This window comes from Neovison vison, chromosome 11, assembly GCF_020171115.1.
Source record: "Neovison vison isolate M4711 chromosome 11, ASM_NN_V1, whole genome shotgun sequence".
In the NCBI taxonomy this organism is placed as follows: Eukaryota; Metazoa; Chordata; class Mammalia; order Carnivora; family Mustelidae; genus Neogale; species Neogale vison.
Genome location: NC_058101.1, coordinates 77,964,809 through 77,991,919, shown reverse-complemented (window position 1 = coordinate 77,991,919; position 27,111 = coordinate 77,964,809).

The window sequence follows — 27,111 nt, the reverse complement described above, 5'->3', positions numbered from 1 at the left end:
TCCATAGTTTGGCTATTGTGGACATTGCTGCTATAAACATTCGGGTGCACGTGCCCCTTTGGATCACTACGTTTGTATCTTTAGGGTAAATTCCCAGTAGTGCAATTGCTGGGTCATAGGGCAGTTCTATTTTCAACATTTTGAGGAACCTCCATACTGTTTTCCAGAGTGGTTGCACCAGCTTGCATTCCCACCAACAGTGTAGGAGGGTTCCCCTTTCTCCGCATCCTCGCCAGCATCTGTCATTTCCTGACTTGTTGATTTTAGCCATTCTGACTGGTGTGAGGTGATATCTCATTGTGGTTTTGATTTGTATTTCCCTGATGCCGAGTGATATGGAGCACTTTTTCATGTGTCTGTTGGCCATCTGGATGTCTTCTTTGCAGAAACGTCTGTTCATGTCCTCTGCCCATTTCTTGATTGGATTATTTGTTCTTTGGGTGTTGAGTTTGTTAAGTTCTTTATAGATTTTGGACACTATTCCTTTATCTGATATGTCGTTTGCAAATATCTTCTCCCATTCTGTCAGTTGTCTTTTGGTTTTGTTAACTGTTTCCTTTGCTGTGCAAAAGCTTTTGATTTTGATGAAATCCCAAAAGTTCATTTTTATCCTTGCTTCCCTTGCCTTTGGCGATGTTCCTAGGAAGATGTTGCTGCGGCTGAGGTCGAAGAGGTTGCTGCCTGTGTTCTCCTCAAGGATTTTGATGGATTCCTTTCTCACATTGAGGTCTTTAATCCATTTTGAATCTATTTTTGTGTGTGGTGTAAGGAAATGGTCCAATTTCATTTTTCTGCACGTGGCTGTCCAATTTTCCCAACACCATTTATTGAAGAGGCTGTCTTTTTTCCATTGGACATTCTTTCCTGCTTTGTTGAAGATTAGTTGACCATAGAGTTGAGGGTCTATTTCTGGGCTCTCTATTCTGTTCCATTGGTCTATGTGTCTGTTTTTGTGCCAGTACCATGCTGTCTTGATGATGACAGCTTTGTAATAAAGCTTGAAGTCCGGAATTGTGATGCCACCAACTTTGGCTTTCTTTTTCAATATCCCTTTGGCTATTCGAGGTCTTTTCTGGTTCCATATAAATTTTAAAATTATTTGTTCCATTTCTTTGAAAAAGATGGATGGTACTTTGATAGGAATTGCATTAAATGTGTAGATTGCTTTAGGTAGCATAGACATTTTCATAATATTTATTCTTCCAATCCAGGAGCATGGAACATTTTTCCATTTCTTTGTGTCTTCCTCAATTTCTTTCATGAGTACTCTATAGTTTTCTGAGTATAGATTCTTAGCCTCTTTGGTTAGGTTTATTCCTAGGTATCTTATGGTTTGGGGTGCAATTGTAAATGGGATTGACTCCTTAATTTCTCTTTCTTCTGTCTTGTTGTTGGTGTAGAGAAATGCAACTGATTTCTGTGCATTGATCTTATATCCTGACACTTTACTGAATTCCTGTATAAGTTCTAGCAGTTTTGGAGTGGAGTCTTTTGGGTTTTCCACATAGAGTATCATATCATCTGCGAAGAGTGATAATTTGACTTCTTCTTTGCCGATTTGGATGCCTTTAATTTCCTTTTGTTGTCTGATTGCTGAGGCTAGGACTTCTAGTACTATGTTGAATAGCAGTGGTGATAATGGACATCCCTGCCGTGTTCCTGACCTTAGTGGAAAAGCTTTCAGTTTTTCTCCATTGAGAATGATATTTGCAGTGGGTTTTTCATAGATGGCTTTGATGATATTGAGGTATGTGCCCTCTATCCCTACACTTTGAAGGGTTTTGATCAGGAAGGGATGCTGTACTTTGTCAAATGCTTTTTCAGCATCTATTGAGAGTATCATATGGTTCTTGTTCTTTCTTTTATTGATGTGTTGTATCACATTGACTGATTTGCGGATGTTGAACCAACCTTGCAGCCCTGGAATAAATCCCACTTGGTCTTGGTGAATAATCCTTTTAATGTACTGTTGAATCCTATTGGCTAGTATTTTGGTGAGAATTTTTGCATCTGTGTTCATCAAGGATATTGGTCTATAGCTCTCTTTTTTGATGGGATCCTTGTCTGGTTTGGGGATCAAGGTGATGCTGGCCTCATAAAATGAGTTTGGGAGTTTTCCTTCCATTTCTATTTTTTGGAACAGTTTCAGGAGAATAGGAATTAGTTCTTCTTTAAATGTTTGGTAGAATTCCCCCGGGAGATAGGTCAGTCTTTTTAATTTTAGCCAATATAATGCTTGTGTAGAGGTGTTCCCTTATGATTTTAATTTACATTTATCTAATGAATAATGGTGTTAAGCATCTTTTGATATTTCTTATTGTTCATTTGTGAATTATCTGTTTTTCCACAGTGAGTTTATTTGTACTTATATTATTGACTTGTAAGGGTTCCCAATGCAAGTCCTTTATCAGATAAGCATGCAGTGAATATTTTCTCCCAGTCTGTGACTTGCTTTTTCATTTTCCAGGGGTGAACTGTGAAGAGTAGAAGTGTTTAATTTTGATGAAGCTTAACTTCTCAAAATGTTCTTTTTTGTTTGTGCTTTGTAGTATATTTAACTAACTTCTTGCTGACTCCAAGCTCATAGAGTTTTGTTTATGTTACAGAAGGTTTTTTTTTCCTTTTTTAAAAATTTTTTTAAATGCTCTCACATTATCAATGATTTCTTCCTTTAATTGATACGAACATTAAGATAAAGATTTGTTTATTGTCAATTATATATTATGGTTTTTTTCAGAGATAATAGTGCAGGTGATATAAATATCTGAATTATTGTGAAGATCTTACCATAATCTAGAACTCTTTTACCTGAATTACCACATTTAGTGCTAAGAAGAACTATAAAGGCACATTCTAAGGGTTCCCTTTATGTAAAACAACTTTGAAGTAGAAAAGAGATGATGCTTAGAATAGTAAGTTGCACATATGGAATCTTTCCAAACAGCACAATTTCATCGCCAAACTCCATTTCATTGAACATATCATCTCTCAAATGTATAATTATTTTTGACCAATATTTCAGAAACTTTCCACTGATTTAATAGAAAAAGTACATCTACAACATTTGATGGTTGGCCTTAAACACTCTAATTAATATGTATTTTAAAGTTTTAAAAATTCATATGAGAAGTGATTTCTACTTTAAGCTTTTTTACTTATGATGTATATTTTTGTTTTGTTTATATTTTTATTTGGGGGGATGCGTGTATACATTTCAGGTTCTGCATTTGCTCTTACTTTTTAGAAGAAAAGCTTTAGTTCAAGTAGTCAAGGATTTGTTATTTCCATATTGAGTTGGTCCTTCTGTGGTGGGTGCTTTGAAAAGGTGTAAATACACTCATTCAATTAACCTATTTTAAGAAAAGTTTTTCATAAATTCCCCAAAGATATATTTAATGTGTTTAAAACTGTTCACTTGTCTCTGTCTTTCTTTGTGGGACAAATGTCACATATGTATCTTTAAATCCACACCATCAGCAGAATTATATATATTCAGTCATTACTCATTCAGTTCTTCTAATTCACTTGACAGTTGACTGGTTATGGGTTTTTCCACTCATTTAAGTGAATTTACATTTATTTTTCCATTATTTGTGGACATATTTCTATACATTGAAGACAAAGATGGATGGGAGCAAAGTAAATGGCAAAGATTTATGTCAAGTATATCTAAAATGATTTCTATAGTGACATTTTACACTCAAAAATAATCTTTAAAACTTTTCTAGTGATTTAGGTGAAATGCTATAAATATTTGGAAAGTATTTACTGAATAAAAAATAAATAAATTAACTGAAAATTTTCACTACACATTAATTTGAGTACTTGCAATAAAAATAGTTGAAATCATGAGAGACTATGGACTCTGAAAAACAATCTGAGGGGTTTGCAGTGGCGGGGGGGTGGGCGGTTGGGGTACCAGGTGGTGGGTATTATAGAGGGCACAGCTTGCATGGAGCACTGGGTGTGGTGAAAAAATAATGAATACTGTTTTTCTGAAAATAAATAAATTGAAAAAAAAATAGTTGAAATCATCATTTTGGTACATCATATTGATTAAGATTGTAGGCTTCGTATTCAGTGATGTCACTTTGATTAGTTTTAGAGCAAGTCATCCAGCCTCTTACTCTCAACTATCTATCCTGTAAAATGGAGACAGTGATAACATATGACTCATTGGATTACCATGGTCTTAAATAATTTACCTACAAAACACTCTGAAGATTGTTTGACACATACTAAGGGCTAATTAAATGTTAGCTGCTATTATTATTATTATAGAATTCATATCTTTGGAAAGCGATAAAAAGTCCTGGTTTTTTTTGTTTTTTTGTTAATATTCACCAAAGTCATATAGAGAGGTATATGATTAACTTCAATTAGCATTTAGAATAGATTGCCTTGCAAATCCTATTGTATTTTAAATAAGAATTTAAAGACTTCCTATTCCTAAAATTTGTGTTCAAAATCAATGACTTTATCTCCTCTACCTCTGTCTTCTCTCACTATGGGAATATATTATCACTCCTTACAAACTGATGTTTCTCAAAGTATAGCTTCAAGCACATGCATCAAAATTGTCTAGTTTAATCAAATAATCATTTCAGGGTCTCACTCCCAGAGATGCTAATAAGTTGGACTCTGGAAAGACTGAGGATTTGCATTTTTAACACTTACTCCATATATCTTATGCACACAATAGTTTAAAATTCAATGTTTTGGAAGACTGATCTATCCATTATTACCCAAATGTTTATTTTTTCTTATTTGATAAATGCCCTCTCTATGGAAAATATCTGTTTTAATAATTATGCTCAAGCCTCAAAGTGTGCCATAGCTTCACTATGTTTCATATACGCAACATTAATTCATATTTCAAACCACATCTATCTTTCAAATTTTGACTCATATCCTATCACTTTCACATCTTTTACAACTTTTTCAAATCTTATGTGAAAAACACCATCAAATCCTGCAGAAACTTTTACTGCATCATATGTTATCTTGCTTTCTCTCTCTCCCTTTTTTAAAAGATTTTATATATTTATTGACACACAGAGAGAGAGAGAGAGAGAGCATACACAAACAGGGGAAGCAGCAAAGAGAGAGGGAGAAGCAGGGTCCCCACTGAGCAGGGAGCCCAATGTGGAACTTGATCCTAGGACCCTGGGCTCATGACCTGAGCCAAAGGCAGGAGCTTAACCAGCTGAGCCACTCAGGTGCCCCTTGCTTTCTCTTTTTATTCTAACATGCACCTAGTAAACAAGTGAAAAACAATGAAGAGCACAGCATTAATGATCAATCAGATGGACGTACGTTTGAGCTGATTGTGCTAATTGCTGCAGAAGTTACTTAGTCTCTCTGCTCACTCTTCTCATTTTAAAATATATAAAATATGAAAATGTTTACTATATTTAATCTTTTAAAATATTTACTAATATTCCCGTATTCACTAAATTGATTATGATCAAATGTAATTTATATAAACTACCTAATTCATGCCTTACACAAATTAGTCAATCAAAATATTTACCCTTCTAGACTTTCATTTCATTATTTTTTAAAGGATAACTTGTGAATGGGGCACCTGGGTGGCTCAGAGGGTTGGAACTCTGCCTTTGGCTCAGGTCATGATCTCAGGGTCCCAAGATCAGCCCCACATATGGCTCTCTGCTCAGCGGGGAGCCTGCGTCCCCCTCTCTCTGTGTCTGCCTCTCTGCCTACCTGTACTCTGTCACTGTCAAATAAATAAAATCTTAAAAAAAAAAATAAAAGGATAACATGTGAGTGAGTGAGTGTGTATGGGGTGGCCCCAACTAGATGCTTAAACATTTAGGTCTTTTTATCCATAACCTAGAACATAAATAGTCACAAAAAGCATGATTACAATCATATTAAAAAATTAGAGTGTCAGAGAAGTATTTATTAGTTTTGCATGCTAAAATGCATGTTGATATTTACATGTATATTGTCTTCATTAGGCTTGAGTTCCTTATTTGTGTATCTTTATAGCTTCTTGTAGAATATGGTGTAAAAAGAGAACTTTACAAATATATGTTGAATGAATGAATGAGAAATTCCAAAGAAATTTTGAATTTGGTAACTTGTTTAGTTTTGGAATAGAGTAATGCTTTTTTGTTTGTTTGTTTTTATCTGATTATCAGTGTAATAATGTAAAATAATTAAGATCTCTACACATTCTTTGCTATTTGGTTTAGCCGTCAATCACCCACTCTTGGTATGTAAAATCCGTCATTTGGGAGCTGCTGGTTGGGTAAATGAATGCAAAAATAACTAATTTTGTGGATATTTCACAATCCCAACATCCTGGTATTATTTTACAAAATGGCATTTGAGAGGGTTTTGGAGATAATTAGTTCAAAGCAATTTTGTCCTTGTTCAGATGTAAGAATTTTTCAGTTCAAAGAATGAGGAGATGTATCCAAGGTCACAAATTATTTACTTGAAAGACCAAAAACAAAAACAAGAACAAAAAACCCCAAAAACAAACAAAAGAAAATACATACATATGGACTTTTTTTGTTCATTTATTCTAACAAATATTTTATATAATGGAAAACAGAAAAAATTAAAATAAGCAATATGGAGCACCTGGGTGGTACAGTTGGTTGAGTGACCCACTCTTGGTTTTGGTTCAGGTTGTGATCTCAGGGTCCTGAGATGTAGCCCCATGTCCACCTTCACACAGAGTCTGCTTGGCTTTCTCTTTCTCTCTCTCCCTCTACCTCTGCCCTTCCTTTGTGCTATCTTTCTCTCAAATAAATAAATAAGTCTTTAAAAAATAAGCAATATGATAAACTTGAGATTTTACATACATTCTAAGAAAGCATAAAATGAACATTAAAAATAACTTTTTCTCTCTGTATATAACTATATGTAATTACCCATGATTAGAAAAATGTGAACCTGTAAGAGTAAGACATAGAATAAATTAGCAATAATCAAGTTTTTAAAATTTTGTCTATGTATTTATTATCTTGGCCAACATTATCATTTTGATAAAGTATTGCTCACTGTCATTCACAGATTTTGGGCCCTATCTTAAGAGACTATTTAGAAGAAATTCTAAATCAATAGCTAATGATAATGATAACTGAACAGCATGAATTTTGCCCAAACTACTCTGAGAATAATGGTTATGGATAATGGATGGAAAAAAAAGTTGGGAAAAAAGCTGTCATTCTTATAGTTAGCATAGTTGTCATATGAAATCAGTATATGTACCATTTATGTTGTGAAGTTAGTATTCATTAAATAGCATTTCCATAAGAACAAATATCATCCTTTTTTTTAAAAGATTTTTAAAATTTATTTGACAGACAGAAATCACAAGTAGGGAGAGAGGCAGGCAGAGAGAGGGGGGAAGCTCCCTGCTGAGCAGAGAGCCCAATGTGGGGCTTGATTTCAGGACCCTGAGATCATGACCTGAGCTGAAGGCAGAGGCTTAACCCACTGAGCCACCCAGGTGCCCCAAGTATTATCCCTTTTTAGTGGTTAACAAAAATGACATTGTATTTGTTAAACCGATGTGGACAAAGTTATAGTCTTAGACTAATTTGCAGGTCTATGATATTTAGAACACCATCCATCAAGTGTTTATTGTATATTTACTCTATGCCCTAAACCATGACTGTCTTATTCTGAGTAAACTTCAATAAAAAGTATGAAGGTTGGTATGAAGCTTTGCTGGCTCAGAATTGCCTAAAGTACTTCTCAAAATGGATATTCCTGGTTCCTTACATACAGAGACTTTTCAGTGTGTAGGAGTAGAGTAGTTCCTAGGAATTCTTAATACAGGCTCCTGAGACTTGCATATACTAAAATCTGAGTTCAATAGGAATGGAAAATAAAACAGATTTTATTTTTTCTTATTATTCTTGCTTAATTAAAATATTACATAATTGGGATAAACAATCCCTTCTGGGCTTTCTAGTCACTGAAGACTGAATAATTTTTTTAAAATGATTGAAGCATTAGCAAATTTTAAATTATGTACCTTATCCCCAGCAGCCAGCTCTACCATACTACTAGTGGAGCATATATTTCTTAAATTACTTTCAAGCTACTAAAGGAGATAATTTTACTGAAGGATATAGAGACAATTTTTCTTCCCAGTTTTTGTATTTGAAGGATCAGAACTTTATGAAACTTGTTTCTTATTATGTGTATTACATTGTTTTGTTTCTGCTGATTTTGGAAAACAACAACAACAAAAACAAACCCTGGGGGGAAAAAAGGACCTTAACAAAACTTGGTTCCCTAAAGCCTTTGAATCAGATGAAGCAGTATTGCTATGGTATCTATGCATAATTTCTATAAGAAAAATCAGAAGAAACAGTAAACAGCTATATTGCAGTTTTAATTCTAGGTTTATTTCTAGTAACATTCAATGAAAGAGATAAAAATTGTGCCTATCAGTATTTGGAATGTTTTTAAAACAATTTTCAAATTTGAACAGTTAACGTAATTGTATTGTTTTCAAAGAGCTTAAAAGGAAGCAACTTCTTATCTGTAGCATAATTACCAACCAAGCAATTAAGCCCATTAATGCATACATATTAATTGTATATATTACTTGCTTGTCTCTGCAAAGTATTATGCCAAGAACAATAAAGAATACTAATCCTCTGAACAATGGGGAATACCAGGTTAGGATTAGACATAGTTTCTGCTAGTTGGAGTTTATAGTTCAATATGGCCATAAAACATGTACATAACATAAAGCTTTGGGTCTTTTTCAATGGATTAAGAGGAACCCACTACTTAGAAGTGTCCATTAATTTTAAAGGGTAGAGATGAAGAAGAAGAAGTCCAAGTGACAAATGAAGGAACAAACAGTGGATAAAGGTGTTCAGATTCAAAGAGACTAACTGAAATCTGGGCACCAACCCTCAGAACCACAGCAGCAGGGGAAACTAAGGAGGTTGTAGAACAAAATTTTTCATTCTACAGAAGTTCCATTCAAGTAATTTGTCCACTGACATAGTGAGCTAAATTATACTGTTTCTCAGAGGGTAATGAAACAATCAAATAGCTTGAATAAAGTATGCTATGTTAAAGATACATGAGAAATGATGGGGTGCCTGGGTGGCTTAGTTGGTTAAGCATCTGCCTTTGGCTCAGGTCATGATCTCAGGGTCCTGGGATCCAGCCCCACATTGAGCTCCCAGCTCAGTGGCCAGTCTGCTTCTCTCTTTTCACTGTTTCAAATAAATAAATTTGAATAATTTATTTCTCTCTCAAATAAATAAATAAATATCTTTAAGAAATATATGGCAATGAAAGTGATCGCATTTTCATGTGAACAGTATCAGAAATTAAAATGTATAAACTAACTTAAAGTTGGTTCAAAAATGCACCTAATTTCAACTAAAGCTGAAATATGTAAACTTTGAAAGCTGTATGTATAAATATAAGGTCATTTTTTAATTACAAAATGTGTTTGTAACAAAGAGCTAAAAGATTGTATCCTTTTGTGATGTTTCTATTTTAGGAAAAATAATACAAAATTCTGAGGATAATTAGAATGGTATTGCTCCAAAGTCAATATAGGGATTTAGAAACTATGGTACATGATTTCCCAGATGTATGGAAAAAACCTACAGGATTTGCAAAAGAATTTAGTCACTGAATTATATTAAAAGACATCAAATGGAAGATAAATAATGTATGTTTATTATTAAAATATAAATATTGAGCATAAAAAGGGACAACTGTCTATACTAAGCTAATTTAATTTTTCCTGGCATTAGTGGTAGATCTAGGTCTCAATGTATGTAATACTCAATTAACAGCATTTTTCCATAATTGGATTTTAAATGCTGCTGCCAGATTGATCTGTCAGGTATATAAATTAATAAGTAAGAAAAAATAAAAATATGTTTCATATGCACATTATCCTTGTTTTTTGGTTTGGTTTATATTTGTTTATAGCTAAATACTTATTTTACTTTAAACTGTTTCTTTATTTTTTAAAAAAAGATTTGATTATTTATCTGAGAAAGAGAGGGAGAGCAAGGGAAGGAGCAGAAGGAGAGAGAAAGAGAAAATCTCAAGGAGACTCCCCACTCAGCATGGAACCCAACATGGGGCTCAGTCTCAGGACTCTGAGATCATGACCAGAACAGAAACCAAGAGTTGGACGCTTAACCAAGTGAGCCATTCAAGTGCCCCTTATCTTGTATCTTTATATATTGTTATTATTATTTTAAGTGAGAGTTGTAAAAACCCTATTTATTTCATTATAGACTTTTAAGATCTTAGTAAAAATAGTAACCTGTTATATAAATTAGGAAAAATTGTTTTTTAGGCAAAACATGCTTTCTCATTATGGTTTTAAGACTTTAGAAACATCTATTTTCTAAAGAAGTATAACCAATATATAGTTTGCCTTACTCATCTTCTTCTATGAATGAATAAAGGACAAATTCACTTCAGAAGGTCCAGTTGTCAAAATTTCACTTTATGTTATTCTTTCCTAGAATTAACATTAGTATTCTGAATTTTTAAATTTTATTTTATTTACATTCAAATGATTAACATATAGTGTATTATTAGTTTCAGAGGTAGAGTTCAGTGATTCATCTGTTGTATATAACACCTAGTGCTCAATATATCACATGTCCTCCTTAATGCCCATCATCCAGTTACCCAATCCCCCCACCCCTATTCTAAGTTTTAAAAATGAATTCTGCTATATAACTTTTCAGGATATGCTGTTGGAACAAAACATATTTTAACCATTTAAAAATATGTTAGACATTTTCATTTTTTACAAAATAATTACCAAAAAAATCTAAATAGTTCTGAAAATTTCCTTGATATTATATTCAAAATATTAACATTATCTTATATAATTATAGTCTGACAAAAATATATCCAGGCTTGTTCTAGATGATAGAGCTATAAAATTATTTGTGTTTTGAAACTTCTGTTTCTTTTTTTTTTTTTAATTTGAATTTTTCTGTCTTTTCTTTATGGATAAATTCTCTCTTGAATTCTAATTTGAAACATCTAATTTGTAGTGGGCTTGGAAGACACATAAAAACAACAAAAATCACATTACTAAAATGCATAAAACAAAAGAATGAATCAAGTTGAGGAATATCTAAAGTAATTCTGGTTACATATGGATAAACTATTTTTTTCCAGAAATCTGAGATTCTTAACTGATGTTAATATGTGTGTGTACCAAGCAAATTTTTCTGTTCATTTAATTTGATGATGAATATAGAGAAGCTCACAAAATGGATGTTTCAGATAAAATTCACTACCTTCCCTTAAGAAAATTCAGGGTGTCTTAATTTGGGTTTCCCCAGAGACCAGCCCTGAAACAAGAATCTGACTGACAATTACTTTGTTAGTGGTTCTAAGAATAACAGGTCCAGGTGGGGTGATGTCAAGAATGAAGAGAAAGAAATATCTAGGGCATATCAGTGATCAGTCCATTGCTGTGGGCAAATGGAGGAACTCAGCACATCAGTGATGTGTGAATAACACTTATTCACCTTAGGGATGAGAACTAGGGAAATTTACTTACCAATGCCCATCAGTCATAGTTTGATGACAACAGTTGAGGAAGGGGAATTAGGGCAAGGGAGTGGGAATTTAGTTCCTCAACACTTCCAGCCTTCTAGCACTTTTCACCCTGTGAGTGCAACTTACCAGTTTTCATAGTTGCTCAGAATAAGGCGCTGTCCACCAGTTTGAGAACAGTAAGGGCTGAGTACATAAAAGAATACCACTGACTGGTTCTCTTGCAGAAGAGAAAGACAGAATGTTGAAACTTTCACAGTGGGTTAATAATAGAAAACAAAACAGAACAAAAAACTGGGGTTGTCTGGTGAATGCTATATTGAATCATATAAGCTTGATCTATTGTAGATGTATATTAAACCTTTCCTTTAATATCACTTTTTCTTTTTTTAAAAAGATTTTATTAATTTATTTGACACACAGAGAAAGAGATCACAAGTAGGCATAGAGGCAGTCAGAGAGAGAGAGGGAAGAAGGCTCCCTGCTGAGCAGAGATCCTGATGCAGTGCATGATCCCAGGACCCTGAGACCATGACCTGAGCCCCAGGCAGAGGCTTAACCCAATAAGCCAACCACTTTTTTCTAAATATTAGACCACTATTGTTTTGTCTCAGCTAGGAAAATCAAGATATATCAGAGAAATGAGGCAGGGAATGATTGGGATGTTCAAAGTGAAATGAAAGTGAAACGTAAAGCATCACTGATGTTCCTAGATCCCAACAAGGAGCTGAAGCCAAGTAAATACGACCTTGTGAGTGTACCAAGTTACAAAACAAAACCAAACAAAAAAATTAGCAATACACTTCTCATCTGCCATTTTACATTGCTGGAATGGAAATAGATTTTTAGAATTACACAGATTGTTCTTTAGTTTTGTTTCAGTAGCTTCCGTGTTACAAAGGGTGGCTTCAGTAGTTTTCAAGGTAAAGCTAGGATGGCATATTTGTATAATGAACATTCCAAATGATATAAAGGTAATGATACGGAGGTACTGGAAACATGTTTGCATTATTTAAAGTGACAAATGTTAATTTAGTGGATAAGCAATCTGTCACCTGCTCGGGACATAGTCTCACAGCTGTGGGAATCAAACTGAAGCATGACTTACTGAAAGTCATTCCAGAAGCACCTGTTCCAGACAAAAGGATAAATTACTTTTATTCTTAGCTTATGTGAATATTATTTGAAATGTGTGGGTCATTTGCCACAGATTTGGCATCATTAAGAAGACTTATCAAGTTCACAGATGTTGTGCTCACTCAGGATCGGAAATGACTGAGCTGAATGCTGAGAAAGGCTTGCAGAATTAGATAATGAAGGAGAAAACCTCCCTTTGGGAGCTTTATATTTTGGCTGATTAGATCCAATAATATTAGATTTTCTGCCTTATAGTGAGAAATGTAGATCATGAGAGTGAGGACTTCTACATCAGATAAGTATGGGCGTTAGTAAAAATTTATTATTCAATAAAAGTAAAACAAAGCCATTTAATGAAGAAATAAATGAACAAAGATTCTGTGTGCTTTTTAAGTCAGTGTTTAATAGTGCTTTATTTGCTTGCACAGGTCAGTTTTAAATTGTTCCTCTATAATTACTGTGTAGTTCTTATCCATACATTAGAAGCTTAATATGTCAAAATATATTTTCCTTTTTTATACGTAAAAGGTCTATGATTTTTCAATAGCTTTTTATAGAGGCATAGATTTTTAATTGATATGTATTATGGTAATGATAATAAACACAATTTAATAATCCCCTGGAGAGAAAATTATGAAACTTCCAATTGCATTCTTTAATGGAATTCAGAGCTGCAGGAGTCTACTTCAGAAAGTAAGTATTTGCAAACTGTGGCTTAAAAATAAACAATTGTTAATAATGTAATCTTTCTCTGAAAATCTGGTCAATAGTAAGTTATTGCCTAATCTGTAGAGTAAAATAAAAAAATAGAAGACAACACACACACACACACACACACACACACACATATATAATCTCCCAGCCTCTATACTGAAATGCTATAATGAAATTTCATGGCTGTCTGTTGACCTAAAAAAAATAAAACTATTGAAAAAAATTACTTCATAAAATATATCATTACCCAAATATTTGATGTACTCTAGTGGACAACTGTAATTACACTGTTCCTTGAAAACCTGATCTTTTATGTAAGAGTGTATCAACTTTAAGAATTGTATGATGGGTGTAAAGGGAAAGAAAAGATATGATTAAAGAATTCTAAGCTGATTTAGGAGTTAAATAGAGATATGTTGGCAATATAAAAATAAATATTATAGAAGGGAATAATATTTTATTGATATTTTTCAAAATATTTTAAAATTATTTAATTAACAAGACTGGATAATCATTGCAATTGAACAAAGAAGTGGTCTATATGTTACAAAATATTAAAAACCATATGAAGTAAACAAAACTAAATTCTTATCTGAACATTAAAACTGCTGCTAATTTCTACCAAGATGTTTCCACCTAAGATGTTTGTTATGGGTCCTGGGCTATCATGACTAGTGAAAGACAGTAGTCTATAGACCAGTGTCTTTCCTTTTCTTTCATCAGAATGATCAAGTTTAGTCAATTTCACCCCTAAGTAACGCATATTTGGGGTCCTCTATCATCTCTTAGTTTACTAAGACTGCCTTTGAAGTGGTATCCTCACATCTGATTTTATTCCATTTTTTTCATTTTTTTTTTTAAGATTTTATTTATTTGTTTGACAGAGAGAGTGAATAAGAGCGAGCAAGATAGCACACAAGCAGGGGCTGAGCAGCAGGCAGAGGGACAGGGAAAAGCAGGCTCCAAACAGGCAGCCTCCCAGCAGGCTGCCAAACATGGAGCTCTATGTGGGTCTCCCATCTGACCCTGGAATCATGACCTGAACTGACGACAGACACTTGAGTGAGCCATGCAGGCACCCCTTTATTCCATTTTCTACACTGAAGTTCAGAGTGATTTTTCTGGAATCAAACACTAATAGTCTGATTTCATTAAATGGATGATATACAAATCATCTAGTATCTTCTTTTTTTTTTTTTTTTGAGATTTTATTTATTTATTTGACAGAGAGAGACACAGTGAGAGAGGGAACACAAGCAAGGGGAGTGCAAGAGGAAACAGGCATCCTGCTGAGCAGGGAACCCCATCTGGGGCTGGATCCCATGACAAAGGCAGATGATCAACAACTGAGCCACCCATGTGCCCCAACTTATATCTATAATCCTCTCTCTTACTATTGGTCCTATATCCTATATTCTGTATCCAAAAGATGCTGAACTATTAATGCTCTCTCTAGTCTTCAGTCTTTTGAAAATGCCATGCTCTCTGCTGTATATTGATCTCTGCATCTTTGTGATTATTTTGTTCTCATCTTTAAGATGAGATCGATGAGATGGATATTTGGACTGAATTATATAAATTCCATAATGTGGGTTTTGTACTCCTGTCATTATGTTTCACTCTTAATTTCTACAACACAAAAATTGTGGAGAATGTAAGAAATATATTCTTTGTACTTAATTATGTTTTCTTCTCTTTTTTGGGGGGTGGGGTGGAATGGGCAACTCTAAGAGTTCCCAACACAAAAGTGCTTGTTGAGAATTATTATCAGAAATCTTTATCACTTATCAGTATTTATTTTTATTATGTCCTTTACACATAGTACTATAATCTATATGGTTTTCATCTTTCTACCATACTGAAAGTGTTTATCTTAACTTCAGCAAATATGAAACAGTATTACTATAAAAAGAAATGGTGAGTTTCAATGAAGAAGAAAATCTAATTAATTTTGAGTTGTCATGTAAGGTTCATGTCAGCCATCTAATCTAATACGTGAATTTAATACTGGTTGAGTCATGTTAGTTGAGTATGAACCATGTATCATATACATCACTCCAAAACTCATTACAATTTTCAATGCATAAATCCTATCAGTTTAGGAAATTGACATGCAGAGAGGCTGATTAACTTACCCCATGCCATAAAGTAAAGTTTTGAAGACAGTCTGCAAACCCAATTTTTTGAAACCCAAAACATTTTGCCATTCTGCCCCCATATGATCAATCTAGGCTCTTCTCAAACATTACACTATTTAACCAAACTAATTTATTTGTGCCTCAAAATATACACAGTACCTTTCATCTCCATTGAAACTTTATCAGCCTTCTTATCAATATTATCTATCAATATGAAAAAATGGCTAGGGAGAAATTTATTTCTAACTCATGATTCCAGAAGAGCTACTCTTTGTAAGATGTAATCTTACAAATTTCTAACTAGTAGAACAACCACATCCGTGGATAACTTCAAAAGTAATATCCATAAGGGATAAATAAAGGAAATATTTCTTTCTATACACTTTCCAGTCTTCACAGGTGTAAAGAGTAATTGTGACCCAAGATAGACCATAGGTGGTGGTAGCATAATGAACATAGCCTCAAAACAAAACCTTAGAAAACTAAGAAAAATTGCCACTGATGTGGATGAAACTCATATTTAGAAAAAATGTTTTAAAAATTGCCAGAAAAACAAACAGTTATAACTAAACTAGTAGATGTATTCTTAGTTCAAATATATTTTCATATATTAAGTTAAAATATATTAAGTAGAAGAAGACTTCGCTAATTTCCTGTTATCAAAAAGGCAACACTAACTTTCCAAAGGGGGAAAAATCCTATATGTTTCCAAGTATTTAATAATGTAGAAGAAGCTATAGAAACTTTTATGCTTAAAAACACTTCCAAGTGTTACTTAAGACAATTAAAATGAAACTTGGTATTTCATTTTATCTTAATTATATTCTCTATTGCTTTTCTAAAGAGAATCCAATTGTTTTATTGCTTTTTTCTACTGTTTCTCTTTTTATTTTCTTTCATCATTTCTGCTTTATAACCAAAAGAATCAAGTTTTTTTAATTAACTTAGCATATACTTAAAAATGAAAAATTTACTGGAGTTAGTTATAACATATCTACTCTCCATATATTTTTCCTAATAGTTTTTATTATAGTTTATGTTTCCTTTAAGAGATACTATTCAGAGATCAAATTTTTCTCATAACATTTAAAGATGATATAGTTTCATCTGGTAAATTTAGATTTTTTTTCCTTTTTTTAAATTGTTTTTTTTTTATTTTTTTTTAATTTTCAGCATAACAGTATTCATTATTTTTTTACCACACCCAGTGCTCCATGCAATCTGTGCCCTCCATAATACCCACCACCTGGTACCCTAATCTCCCACCCCCCGCCACTTCAAACCCCTCAGATTGTTCTTCAGAGTCCATAGTCTGTCATGATTCACCTCCCCTTCCAATTTCCCCCGTCTCCCTTCTCCTCTCTAACTCCCCATGTCCTCCATGCTATTTGTTATGCTCACAAATAAGTGAAACCATATGATAACTGACTCTCTCTGCTTGACTTATTTCACTCAGCATAATCTCTTCCAGTCCCGTCCATGTTGCTATAAAAGTTGGGTATTCATCCTTTCTCCCATCCAAGTACTAACCAGGCCTGACCCTGCTTAGCTTCCGAGATCAGACGAGATCGGGCGCGTTCAGGGTGGTATGGCCGTAGACGGGTATTCATCCTTTCTGATGGAGGCATAATACTCCATAGTGTATGTGGACCACATTTTCCTTATCCATTCATCCGTTGAGGGGCATCTTGGTTCTTTCCACAGTTTGGTGACCGTGGCCATTGCTGCTATAAACATTGGGGTACAGATGGCCCTTCTTTTCACTACATCTATATCTTTGGGGTAAATACCCAGGAGTGCAATTGCAGAGTCATAGGGAAGTTCTATTTTTAATTTCTTTTTTTTTTTTTTTTAAATTTATTTATTTGACAGAGAGAGATCACAAGTAGACAGAGAGGCAGGCAGAGAGAGAGAGGGAAGCAGGCTCCCTGCTGAGCAGAGAGCCCGATGCGGGACTCGATCCCAGGACCCCGAGATCATGACCTGAGCCGGAGGCAGTGGCTTAACCCACTGAGCCACCCAGGCGCCCCTATTTTTAATTTCTTGAGGAATCTCCACACTGTTCTCCAAAGAGGCTGCACCAACTTGCATTCCCACCAACAGTGTAAGAGGGTTCCCCTTTCTCCACATCTCCTCTAACACATGTTTGTTTTTGTTTTTTTAAATTGTTATCCATTTATATGGATAACCTAATAATGTATAATAATATATAATATAATATAATGTAATGCAATATATTGCTTTCTTAAAATAAAGCACAGCATGAGTAAGCAAGTAACTGCAATTGCACAAAGATAAAATGATTGTTTTGGGGAAAATAAGATCATTTGTACAATTTAGTTTTGTTATTTTTTATATTCTGAAGGATTATAAGCATTAAGTTTACATTTGTAGAGGGAAGAAAGAACAGCAATGTATCTGAAAAGCAGGCATGGACATGTAGCAAATATATGCCTTTGATCTAAATGACAGAAATAATTTTGCATATAGCATGCAATATTAGGCATGTTTAAAGTGACCTATATTACTTGAAATGCAGGTGAAATATTTTTCAGTTCGATGAAGCCATTCAATGTAAACCATAAATGAAAATAAATGAAAATATTATGTACATAATATCTATAATAGAATTTGCTACATTAACTCTTGCAGATGTAGGTTAATATTTTATTTGCATATATCCTCAAGTCTGTCCTGTTCTTTGCTTGAATTTATCACAAGTCTGCAGACATGGCTTGCTGCTGGAAATGGACATGAACAATTAAATTTTCAGTATGAAATGCAGTGAAAGATTCCACTCGAGCAGCATTTGCTAAGCCCTTTGGTAGCTGTACTGATAAGGCAAAAAGAGGTTCAAGAATGAGAAATCTAAAGTGGAGATGCAAATCTCATGCTTGGTTGCTATATTGCTATCTTAGAATATGCGGATCCTACCTGGACTCAAACTAGTTTAACCAGAACTAAAAAGAAAAGAAAAAGGGATTATGGTACTTTCTTTCTAAACTGTTTTACATTCATTTTTTAATTTCTTTTTTTTTTTTTAAGATTTTATTTATTTATCAGAGAGAGAGAGTGAGTGAGCACAGGTAGACAGAACGGCAGACAGAGGCAGAGGGAGAAGCAGGCTCCCTGCTGAGCAAGGAGCCCGATGTGGGACTCGATCCCAGGACGCTGGGATCATGACCTGAGCTGAAGGCAGCTGTTTAACCAACTGAGCCACCCTTACACCTTCATTACAGTGAAAAACAATCTCAATATATATTTAAAGCAGTTTTTGTTTCATGAATTGTTAAACATGAATTGTTAAATGCACTCCACTTATATTTCTCATTGGTGCTCTCTCCAGACACACACACACACACACACACACACACAGTCAGATATATATGTCATGGATTTATGCCTAAATGGTGTCAGCTTATGTTTAATCAATCTTGTCAAATATATTGGTTGAATAAATGTCAAGTTCTATATTTAAACAGAGGAGGGATATTTTTAATATTTCTGTGACATCTAAAACAATTGATTGCTTTAATTTACGTGTTCTAAAGATGTTTGTCCCTTAAGCACTATTTATCAAAATTTAAAAATATACAAACACTCAAAATAGTGCAAATATTTCTGTCAGTATAATCATCTGCATTCCAATAGAATTTTTTTTTTCAAATAACTGTGCACTGTTACTTTAAAATGACTAGACAGATTTCTCCTTGACGAGTTTTAATCTAGCAATAATTTCACTGGGGAAAATGCTGGTGTTTCTTATGACTACGATGGACAATTGGAAAAATTAAAATATCAGGGTAATTATTCTTTTTTTAATTTGAAGGTTTTGATTAAAAAAAAGTATAGTGAGATAATTGAGCAATTTTATATTGGATTCAGTTTTTTTCTTTACTTGAATTGAGCTCTACCTTTTAGAGGTACATAATACAGGTCAGATAAAAAAAGGCCAAAGGAGTCAAATCCAGTTACTTACCTATAATATTTATCATGAAGAACTCAAATAATATGACTCTAAATCATTTTTGTGGAATGGAGCAAACACAGACTTATTGCTTTTATTTATAAGTTGACACAAAACTAATTTGCAAAATTATGTACAAAATATTACTAAACCAATAGGTGCTTTCTTCAGTTTTTTTTTTTTTTTAATTGTGTGATCTGTTTTTCAAAACTGTCTGAGTTTATTCTTTTGTTGATCTTTGGCAGTTCTTTTGGAAAACAGTAATTTAAATCTATAATGACTAAAAAAATGAAATTTAGTTTAATGTTACACAACATGTAAATTTACACATATTACTCAACTTAAAGATAAAAGTCAAATACTAAATTGAGCAAAAAAACCATCTTGTTCTTTGTATCTATACTCTAAATTACTCTTTTGTTTCCTTGAGATGGAATCCTTACACAACTGTTTCTGAGGTTACGAGGTGTATACATTTTCTTAGGATTTCAGTGTTTGCCATTGACCTTAAACAATCTTAACTCTTTGAAATATGGAAAATAAAGTGTTAAAATTCTGTGGTTTTAGCATTTTTAACTTCAATTAAATCTGCCTGTTTAGTAGAGAATTACAACTAGTTTCACCTTTCAAAACAGTTCATAATTGCTCCAAACACTCATTACTGTGGGTAACTACAATTTTCATGAATATTTTCATCCCTTTATGACTTCATTTTGAAAATAGGAGAAAAACAAGACAAACAGAGAATAGATCTCTAAATACTGAGACAACTGAAAGTTTGGAAGATTTGGAAAAACACAAAAATTTATAGTTTATTAGGAAGCATACATTTAAATGGCATTTAATAAAACATCCTGGTATTTTTATATATGAAACATAGAACCTATACATGAAGAAATACTGGACAAGTAGCCAAATTTTATTGTAATTCTGTCATTTTATTTAATCCTCTTCTAACCTGTAATCACAGTGGCATTTATAATTTAATTTTCCTTCGGATCTAATTACTAGATAGTAAATGCCTAGATTTAAACACAGCATGGCAAGAAATATATTTTGTACCTCAAAGCAATCATACAAAAAAGAAACCATACAATCACTATAATATTTGAAAACATTATTGAAATTACATATTTGAAAACATAAAATGCTTACAATAATATTCATTTTTGTATATGTACTGCTTCATCTGAAGCCATATTTCTTCTACTATTCAAAGCTCAGTTTGAAGTTTACTTCATAAAGAGTTTCCCATTGTAAATGGATTCTAATAATTTCTTTCTGTTGTTTTCTTATATTCTTCCTAACATGTACATTGAAGCTGTTTCTAATATGGACAGGCACTTTCCTCTAAGTGTTTCTTCTGTGCAGTCTTTCTGATTCCATACTTTGTAAGCAGTATGGAGGTCCTGGGAGAGGCTTGGGCAAATATTTAATAAAAATCCTTTAATTTAATAAAAACTGTTTCATACAAGATAATAAAAGTGACCAGAAGATTATGTCAAATGCAAATGGGAAGAAAATTAGATAGAAACTGTATAGTGTGGTTTTAATTTTATAATAGCTTTTAATGAAAAATATCAAAAAAGGTCATGGAAATTATATAGGCCAGGGCCCTCCCTCCCCCTAAGAAAACAAAAAATGAAAAACAACCATAAACACAACAATAAAAAGCATTTATTGGATGTCTGTTATATGTCAAGTTTTACAGATATTAATATCCTAACACAGGCATGATCAGTAGTTTACAAAAGAGGAAAGTGAAGCTCAGAGTTTTCAAGAAGTCAACAAAACTTGCCGCTTCACAAAAGACTCAGAATTCAAAATTTAGGTCATGCTAGCATCAAAAATTGTGCCCTCCCTGCTTTACCACCAGTTTTTCTTTCCCAGTGAAAATGCTTAATTTATTCTTCAGTCACCTATGCAAAGCAATCCTTTAAAGAGCTGGAACTGCATCTGTTTCATCTGTGCACTGTCCAACTACCTGGTGTTTGTAATATAGTACATATTTAATAAATATTTGATGAACCAAATATGTGTTTTTAAGAAATATTTTCAGCCCCAAATTAAGTATCTATCACAAGTATGTAATGATTTTAGGGGAATGTAATGATTTTAGGGGAACTATAATTTGGATTTCTGAAATTGTTTAACTTGAAATTAAAGTAAAAGTATACTTTATCAGAAAAATATCAATCAAGTCTACAGAATGCAAAGACTATACTACTTAGTTAAGGTAATTTCATGAAATATACTCAAGAACAACTAACTTTCATTTGCAAGTCAAATAAATTTTGACAAACTTATCTGAATCTTCAAATGTGGTCATTATACTGTTAGAAGAATAATAATGTATTTGTTGGAAGCTCTTATAATGTACATCAAAACAAACAAAATCTTTGTACTGAAAAGCTAACTTACACTAAGCACACACAACAGAGTAGTCTCAGAAATAGTTCTTGGGCGCCTGGGTGGCTCAGTGGGTGAAGCCGCTGCCTTCTGCTCAGGTCATGATCTCAGGGTCCTGGGATCGAGTCCCGCATCAGGCTCTCTGCTCAGCAGGGAGCCTGCTTCCTCCTCTCTCTCTGCCTGCCTCTCTGCCTACTTGTGATCTGTCTCTGTCAGATAAATAAATAAAATCTTAAAAAAAAAAAAAAAAAGAAATAGTTCTTAATGGGTCCTCATCAATGTGTGTTGAATTTTTATTCTATTTAACGCTACCTTTCAGATTTTAGTTTTATGGGGAGGAAAAAAAGGAACAATATTTCAATTCAGTTCAATATTGAAAAAGTGATTAGTGCTGGTATGCTCTGTGAACAAGGTCTATTATCTACTTGATTTTTAATTACCTTTTTAAAGAAATATGTGTGTCCTGGGATTTTACTTTTCTTTATTATACCTGCTAGATTCTGAACTTTTAATTTCAGACTATTAATTACTGTGATATCCCCAGGTCATTTTTTACCCTCTTTTCAGCAAGATTCAAGTCAATCTAAACATTTACTTAAGGTCTCTTTTTCTATCTCCCTAGATAACTAACTTAACTTTATTCACACTGAATCTTTTTGTTGCTGCCATAACAAATACCAGTTTCTCTTCTTCTTAACAATTTCCTTCTTAGCGCTAACAATGTTTCCCACTTTATCACTAAGTTTTATTGTCAGGAAGATTCTGCTGTTGAAATTCAATTGTCTGTAAATCTGAGCTGCAGTCAAGCTGCTAAAATCATTGTGAGTCTTATTTAACTGTCTGGCACATAAATCAGGTAGATTTTATTTGATTTCCATGGGATGTTTTTCTAGACCTTAGCGCTCTAACACATACTGATATTAACTAACGGCACATTGAAGTGCATATTAGTGCTTCAATGAGGAATGATTCATCCAATAAGCACAGCCTATTTTTCTAAATGGCAATCATCAAGAAACATGGCCTGAGTAATGTCATCTTGGGTCAGTAATATAAAAGGGGACTGGAAATTCAAAGCTTTTCAATGTTGTCATTACTTCATTCTGTGACAGTATAATAGTCCTTAAATACTAAGTGGGTCAAATTCTTGTTGTTTAGCATCTCAATCTATCACTGTTTGCCTGAAAGGTAGCATCTTTATAGCATTACGTTAATTCATTATTGTTGATATGTGTCTCTACGTTTAATTTCTTTGCCTTCTTTAAGTTTACCGACAACCGTATGTAGTAAATATTTTTCATTCTTTTCATTGAAAGTTGTAAAATCTAAGGTTCAGAATGAAAAACAACTTTTCCACAGTAGAAAAACTGGTGCATGCAAGAACCAAGATAAAGATATAGATGTGGATGTAGATGTAGATATAGATATATGCCTGTGTTCAAATTTTGGTTTTAGCCTCTACCAAATTCAATTCTTCAAAATGAATATATACAATTTTAGGATATATATTTAATTTAATATGTCTAGATATACACATAAACATATATATGTACACACGTACACATACACATATTAAAAAATATCTACTTACAATTTATTAAAGAAAAATGCAAACATAAGTGTATACAATACATTTAAATGTTATCAGTTAGAGGCAGAGATGGCAAAGCATTTGACAAATCCAAATGATTTTATTCAAAAAGAATGTACTTAATATTATGATTCAGATGCCCATGTTGAGTTTAACAGGATATCATCTTCCCCTCTTTAGTTCTCTTTGCTTGTTTTAGTTATCTTAGAGGCTTTTAGGAGATACATTTTATAGGACCATGAAGATCACTTTTTAGTCAGTGCCCTTGATTCTATATAAAGCATTTTTTTTTCAGGTAGCTAAATTTTACACATGCTAACCACATTTAGTGCTCAGAGGCATGTGGGTACATACAATTCTACTCTAAATTGAAGTCATATTGATGAAGCCAAAGAATAGGACTGAATTATTTATCTTTTTTTTTAATAAATTGCATATAATGGCAATTTGTTTCTATTTTAAGATATACACGTGCATGTTAGTTTTGAAAAAGCAAGGTTCATATTAAGAGGACCTATCTCCAATAATGGAAGCTAGATAACATTACCTAAATTTTCACCAGGTTAAAATGTCAATGCTACAAAAAATTCCTAGTGAATTAACAAAACAAAGGAAATAAATTAAAAATCACATTTTTATGTGAAGACTGGGTTACTTTTAGTTGAAGTCAGTTATGGGAGCAGATTTGTATAAAGTGTAAAAATTAACTATTAAAGGAAAGATATCCTGGAATATATAGATGATATAGACATAGATAAATAAGCACAATCCATAGTTTCAAAATGAACAAACAGAAAACCAAATGAGGCATCATAACCAAATAACTTAATTTATTAGATCCATAAAATGCTCCATATAAAATAATAATATGTCTACTATGTAAAGATAAAAAAGAGGAGATTATAAACATGAATAAAGAATAAGAAATTATCAAAATTGGTTAAAAAAAGGGGATGAGTATTAAGAAGACTAGTAAACATACAAAATGCAATAATTAGAATAAAAGATTCAATGACTAGGTGAAAGAAATAAGGGTCATACATCATCCAGATGATGTTGCAAAAAACCAACCAAACAAACAAACAAACGAAAAAACCCCCAAAACAAAACAAAACAAAAACCTATATCTATATACAGGCATACCTTGGAAGAATTGAGGGTTTGGTTCTAGATCATCTTACTAAAGCAAATATTAAAGCAAGTTAAAGGAATTTTCTGGTTTCCACAGTACATATAAAAGTTATGTTTATGCTATACCATAACCTATTAAGTGTGCAGTAACATTATGTCTAACAAACAATGTACATACCTAAACTAAAAACTATTATTAATTCTAACAAATTCTAACCATCATCTGAGGTTTCAGTGAGAAGTAATTTTTTTTTTTTTATTTGACAGACAGATCACAAGTGGGCAGAGAGGCAGGCAGAGACAGAGAGAGGGGGAAGCAGGCTCCCCGCTGAGCAGAGAGCCCAATGCGGGGCTCGATCCCAGAATCCTGGAATCATGACCCAAGCTGAAGGCAGAGGCCCTAACCCACTGAGCCCAGGTGCCCAGGTGTCCCAGTGAGAAGTAATCTTGCTGGTGGAGGCTCTTGCCTCAATGTTGATGGTTGCTGATTGATCAGTGTGGTGGTTGCTGAAGGTTGGGGTTGCTGTGACAAATTTCTTAAAATAAAACAACAGTACAGTTTGTCACATGACTTTTCCTTCCAGGAATGATTTGTCTATAACATGTGATACTATTTGACAGCATGTTTTACCCATGGTAGAATGACTTTCAAAATTAGTCAGTTCCTCCTCCTAACCATTATGACTGATTTGTCTATTACTTTTGCACTTGACAACCATAAAGATCCTTGTGATGGTTTCATTTCAATTATATTGAATAAGACAATCAAATCTTTACATCATGACTTCCTACCAAGAATATGAATTATATATTAACTTTTATAGTTCCTTTTTTACAACTGAATAAAGTTTTATAAAATAAAAAAAAAATCTTATTTACATGAAGTTTCTACTTATTTCTCAATATTTTATGTTTTGGTTACTATTTCAAATGAGTGTTATTCAGTCATATATATATATATATGCTTAGCATATATGGGTGAATATCTGTTAGGAGGAGGAGTTATTTGCCCAGTTAGATACCGAGACTTAGAGTTTGGCAATACATTGCTTATGTAAATTTCTGCAGCAGTTCTTCCCCCCTGAATGTTCTCTTTCCTGATTATTATCATATCAGTAAATGACAGTTTTATTCATCAGTTGCTTTTGACATAAACTGGTCCATGTTTTTTGAGGTTCTTACCAAAATATCACACCTGAACCACCTCATTATCCTCAGCTATGTCTTAACTATACGACAAGAGGTATATGTATCCAGCAATTTTGGAGTAGGAAGTCATGCCTAAAGTCCCATCTATAACCAACTGGGACAACATCTTAAAATTGGTACCAATGCAAAATTGTGTGGAAGAGATTCAGGATGGGTCTTCCAACACATTCAGCTGATAAACATAACAAAGAAATCTTTCTAAAAATTCATCAGTCTTGTGGTAAAAAGTTATTTTAAGGACATACATAAAGGAAGTACCTGATAAATTGCATTGTGGTTAGAAAGATTCAAGAAGGTGGGACAAGATGGCAGGGTAGTAGGAAGAGGCGCCTTTTCAGCCTGTACCCCAAAGTGAGCTGATTACCTACCAAAGAACTCCGATCACCCATGAAATCAGCCTGAGATCAGAATTATACACGTCTGGATCTCTACAGGGGCAGAAGACCCCAGTGGGCAGGTAAAGCGGAGTGGGAAGGCGGACTGATATCGGAAGATAAACAAAAGGGGGAGGGAGCCACCAGAGGTGACCGGTGGGAAAGTAATACCCCGACACGAGCGAGAGTGCCCTGCCTCTGGGGACCAGCATTAACTTGGAGACTGGTTGAAAGCACTCCAAAAGAGCAAAGGATCGCGGGGGGAAATTGTGGGAATCGGGGCGGCTAGGGACAGGGGCTTAAGTCCCCGGTCCCAGACAGCCTCCCCAGCGCTGAGGCAGAGAGAGTGCGGTGGAGAAACCGCTCTTGGTCCCTAAGGCACCAGCGCGCCCGAGAATGGGTGGGTTCTGGCTCCTGTGAGGGGATGGGAGCCGCACCGGTCTGCAGAACGCGCACTAGCCCTACCACAAAGCTCGAGATACGGGCGCACGTCCCTCATGCTCCCCTGAGTTACAAAGGCCCGGCCGGCGCTCTTTGACCCGCGCCATTGTTTCAAAACCTAAGCCGCGCGCCCGAAACTCTTCCCCTGACAGAGGCGCGCAAAAACCCAGCCTGAGGCTTACAGACCAGCGCCCCGTTCTCAGTACCCCAGACACGCGCCCGACCCATAGCCGCTTCTGAAAAGAGGTGCGCGCAAGCTGGGGACTCCCAGAACCGGGCCGGCAGCAAAATCTCAGTGTGCGACTGCTGCTTGGAACCTCTCTGGCAGTCAGGAGCTCCCAGACAGCCGCCACGAAACAAGAAAACAGAATCAGGGAAATATTGGCTTTGGGTACGAGTAAAAGATCCTGTGCCCCCAGGGTCTGCAACTTGGAACCTGCTCTG